This window comes from Plecotus auritus, assembly GCF_963455305.1.
Source record: "Plecotus auritus genome assembly, chromosome: 1".
In the NCBI taxonomy this organism is placed as follows: domain Eukaryota; kingdom Metazoa; phylum Chordata; class Mammalia; order Chiroptera; family Vespertilionidae; genus Plecotus; species Plecotus auritus.
The window spans coordinates 153,330,230-153,335,305 of NC_137770.1; the positions used below are offsets into that span (position 1 = coordinate 153,330,230).

Consider the following 5,076-nt stretch of genomic DNA (forward strand, 5'->3'; position numbering starts at 1 on the left):
GGCTAGAAGTATTATGTCCAGAGAATTATATCAAACTGAAGAGAAAATAAAGACTGGTAGTAGCCCTAGCTGGTTTGGCTGAGTGGATAGAGCATCAGCCTGTGGTCCAAAGGGTCCCGGGTTCAATTCTGGTCAGGGCAAGTATCTTTTTTTTTTTTTATTGTCTAAAGTTTTACACATATCTTCTTTTTCCCCAATTGACCTCCCCCACCTCCCAAGGGCAAGTATCTTCTGGGCCCTATTCAGGGCACGTGCAGGAGGCAACCAATCAATGTGTTTCTCTCACATCAATATTTCTTTTTGTCTTTCCCTCTCTCTTCCACTCTCTCTAAAAAAATCAATGGAAAAATATAATTGGGTGAGGGTTAAAAAAAAAAAGGTTGGTAGTAGAACAAGTAAACAGTAGACTACATTTATTCTTTCTTCCTTTTTTATTATGAAACTAGAGGCCCAATGCACGAAATTCATGCAAGAGTATGCCTTCTTTCCCCCAGCTGTCAGCTGGCTTCCCTCTGGTACCCTGGACCTGAGCTTCCCTCACAGCCCTGGCTTCATCCAGAAGGTCACCTAGAAGGATGTCCGGAAGGATGTCTGGTCAAATTAGCATATTATGCTTTTATTATTATAGACAAATTCATGCACTCGAGGGGTCCGTCAGCCCAGCCCGTACCCTCTCACAATCTGGTACCCCTTGGGTACGGTCCCTAGGCCTAGCCTGAGATCAGGGACTATCAATGTCACAAGGGCAGCTGGCCCTCCCCTTCCCCCCCCCGCCCAGTGCCACCGCTTGCCAGCTGTGCAGTGCTGCCCCTCCCTCCCCTGCCACCGGACACTTCCCTCTGCAGGCGACAGGTGTGCGGTGCGATGGCTTGGCTGGCCTGGGCCTCCCTCTGCGGGGCAATCGCTGGCCAGCCGCACACCTGCCACAGCGTCGCTGGCCGCTGGCCTGGGCCTCCCTCTTTCTTTCTTTTTTTTTTTTAAGTAAGAGTAATGTTTACTGAGCAATACCGAACTGAGTACTATGAAGGATTTACCAGGATGGGAATGCACTGCAACCTGCCCTTGCCACCCCCAACACCCAGAGACTACAGTACTGAGAAGTTACACGCAATGGCCATAACTGCTGAATATCTGTTTGTAACAAACAAACCATAGCATATTTATACTGTATCAAATCTAGTGATTATAGAAATCCATTTATATATTGCTTGTATAAAATCTTTTTTTTTTTTTTGTAAAAAATCTTTTTTACCAAAAAAAGTATAAAAAACATGTGAAAGCCCTGCCAGGAGAGCCATTCTGTAAACATTCAGTGAGTATGTGCTTTGGAAGGGCATCCATGTCTCCTGCCCACAGCAATTCCAGCAGGGCCGGCGAGGGTGAGCCCCGGCTGCCACTCCGGGCAGGACTGAGCTGGACCATGGTGGGTGGGTACAGCAGGGCCTGGCACTGTGCCCTTCTCCAGCCTTGCATCAGGATCAGGGTCAAGGTCAGGGTCAGGTCTGGGGGCAGGCAGATTACAGTTTCACTCTGAATTCCATACTCAGCCTACTTTTGGTTGCAACTCATGGCTTTTCCTGGCTGCTTGGAGGTCCTTTGGGTGGGTGCCCTGGCAGAAAGGCCGGAGAAGTGCCTACAGCTGCCTGCTTGGGCGTCTCTCCGGCCCAGAGCCTCTGGCCTGCCTCCTGCAAGCCTGGCCCCAGGCAGAACAGCCCCCCCCCCCCCCCCCACTCAGGACTACTGTGGTCTCAGCGCTTGGTCCTGGGTTTCATCAGCCTGGGTTTCTTCCCCTGGTGTGGCTGATCTGAGTTTCACAAAAAAGCCTGGCCGATGCTGGCTGTGCTGAGCCTCATTGTAGAGTTTTTCATGGAGCAAGGAAGAGCCCTCTGGGACCCTCCTCCTTCTCCCTCCTCTCATTTCCTCCTCCTTTTCCTCCTCCCAGCCCATGGCCACTTCTTCTCCAGCTGCTCCAGCAGTGGGTTGTCTTCTGGAGCCGGGAGTCTTAACGCTGTTGGTCCTGACGATGCCGGTTGAGCATCAGGATGAGCGGCTGCCACTCCTGCTTCAGCTCCTCCATCTGGGTTTTCAGCTCCACATTCATGAGCTCCAGCCACTGAGATTCCCGCTGCAGAAACTCCTTCCGCTCCTTCTTGTTCGGCATGGGGCTGCCGCCACTTTGTTCTTTTCCTGGCGCCTTTTCCTCCGCTCCTCTTCCTCATCTAGCTCACTTTTCACAGGTTGAGGCCTCTTGCCCAGGTTCACCTCCAGGAAGTGCAAACGGGCCATCATGGTCCCAGTGTTGTGGATGTCAGGGTATTTCAGCTCCTCTGCAGTCAGGGGGCCAAGCCCTGGCAGAGAGGCTGCAGTTATGGAAGGGTCTGGGATCTGCCCAGGCATCATAGCAGGAGGAGAGGCAGTCCAGCCCTGCAGAAGCCGTGGGGGTGGGGAGGGAGGCTGCGACCCTGGGGCCTGGGCCAGGCTGCAGGCGCCATGCCTCTTCAGGAGCCGCCTTGGCACCAGCCCCGCCCTGCAGCGTCCACTGCCATCAGCACCTCCCTTTGCAGCTCAGCATCCCTCCCACAGGCTGTGGCCTGAGTCTCCCTCTTTGAGGCGATCAATCACGGGGCTCTGCCTGCCTGCCTGCCTGCCTGCCTGCCTCATCGCCCCCAACCACTGGCCTGCCTACCTGATCATCCCTAACTGCTTGCTGAGGGGCGGGGCCAGCCCAGAGAGGGGCTGAGGGCCGTTTGCAGGCCGGCCAAGCCCCCGGCTTTGTCCGGAAGGACATCTGGAAGGTCTCAGGAAGGTCTCCTGGTCTAATTAACATATTACTCTTTTATTAGTATAGATATTTCATATATAAAATATGATGTATGATATATATATAAATTAAAACAAATAATAAAGCCAATATCTGTATATCTATCACCCAGCTTAAAAAGTAAAAAATTATCAAATACATCTTCTGACCTTCTCTCAATAGTATTACTCTTTTTTTCTCTAGACATAACCATTATTCTGAATGTGCTGGCTTTTTGGAAAGCATTTAGAGAGCATATACATGCATATGCAAACATGTTAAACTGGAAATTAGAGTACATTGGCACTTGGAATTAGAATCTCTGCTTACACTTGGCATTGTCATAAATAGAACGTCCTATTACATAAAGACAACTTATTTTAACTTAAATAGCATAAAAACAAAGTAGAGTATGCATGGTTAAAGTTATGTACCATGGAAATACTTAGTAGTATCTTAGTCATTAATGAAGTGACTAAGACTCATCACTGGATAACTGTAAGTGTGATAACTATAACTCTGACTTTTAAGTATAATAAAGAACATGAAATTTAGGAACTGCTACTTTTTCCATAGTACTTAGATTTATACTTTAAATATGATTTGATCATTCCAAAGATATTTGCCAAGTACTATTCCAGATGCATGGGACATGTTGTAAACAGAAGAGACAAAGATCTCTGCATTTGTGGAGCTTATATTCTAGTGAGGAGGCACAGACAATACTCAATAACCATAACAAATGAGTAAATAATATAGATGTTAGTAATTAAAAAGTGCTGTAACAAAGACAAAGGTGGACCGAAATAGAGTTCCAATATTATAGAAGTTGGTAAGGCTTGGTCTCTTGGAGAAGATAAGATTTGACCAAAGGTCTGAAGGAGTTAAGAGGCTCCCTGAGTGAACTGTTCTAAGCAGAGGAAACAGCCAGTGCCAAGGCTGTAAGGCAGGGGCATGCCTGGTGTATTTGGGGGACACAGAGGCCCATGAGGCTGAAGGTAAGTGAGCAGGAAGGAGATGTGGCTGGAGAGGTAAGAGGAAGGTGAAGAGGTAGCAGATCACATAGGGTCTCGTAAGCCATTTAAAACTCGTTAGCTTTACTCAGAGTCAAATTGAGGCCCATTGTGGGATTCTGAGAAGAGGAGTAAACCTGATCTGTCTTGATAACCGGAATGGCAACCCGAGGTTTTTCCTGGGGTAGTGTCTTGCAAAGCCGAAGAATGAAGTCACAGAGCAGAAGATTTACGCAAAAGATTTAATAAATTTATGGAAAATTTATTACAAGGACATTCAGCCTCCCCACATGGTGGGGTGGGGGCGGCAAATAACGTGTTGCCCATTGAAGCCTTGTAGTCCAGGGGTATATATGTGTACACATCAGTACATAAGCAGTTCCTCCATTTTTACAGCTGCACAATATGTACATTCTGTGGATTTTTGAGCCAGTCTCCTATAGATAGAATGTAGACTATTTCTGTCCTTTTACCACAATAAGCATCACTGCAATGAATATCCTTATAAATATGTCATTCCTCACAGACATATGTATTATAATAAATTCAGAGAGGTAGAAATGCTGGGTCTTTTCAAATTGCCCTCCAACAAGATCGTGCTGATTTATTTCTTGTTCCAACATTTCCCTATAAGATTTTGAGCTGAGAAGCAAAAATGGTATCTCATCGGAAGTTTAATTTGCATATTTTAAAATTATAAATGTGACAGCACCTCTTTATTGTGTAAAAAGCCATTTTGATTTTTCCTTTAAGCTTTCTGTCATTCATCCATTTGTATGACTTTTTCTGAACCATGAGCAATTATTTTTTATAGTAAAATAGCCAACAAGGATTGTTTTTAATGCAGGGACTGGAGAGCCTTCACTCAAGTTTGTGAGAAGCTTGTGATGCCTTCAAAAACACTTTGTGCATTGTAGCAATATCAGTTTCCTGATTTTGATATTATACTATAGTTACGTAATATATTACCACTGGGGGAAACAGGGTGAGGTGCACAGGTCTCTATGTATTATTTTTGCAACTTCCAGTGAGTCTGCACTTATCCATATATATAAAACCCTAATATTCAAATAGACCGAACAGGCGGAACAACCGAACAACTGAACAATCGTCCGCTATAATGTGCACTGACTACCAGGGGGCACACGCAGAACATGGTGGGCATCAGCAGCAGGTGGCAGAGCATGGAACATGGCAGGCGTCGGCTGCGGTGGGATGGTGGATCAGGTGAGCGGAGGTGTCAGACCAAGGCTGGGTGCTGGT

At 46.7% G+C, this 5,076-nt stretch overlaps 1 pseudogene across 1 annotated transcript; it reads right to left on the bottom strand.

Moving 5' to 3' along the window:
• Positions 1-1,913: 1,913 nt before the first annotated feature.
• LOC308241436 (jun dimerization protein 2-like) lies at positions 1,914-2,400 on the bottom strand (annotated as a pseudogene). The gene has a single exon. The product of its transcript is annotated as a jun dimerization protein 2-like (transcript).
• Positions 2,401-5,076: the final 2,676 nt, after the last annotated feature.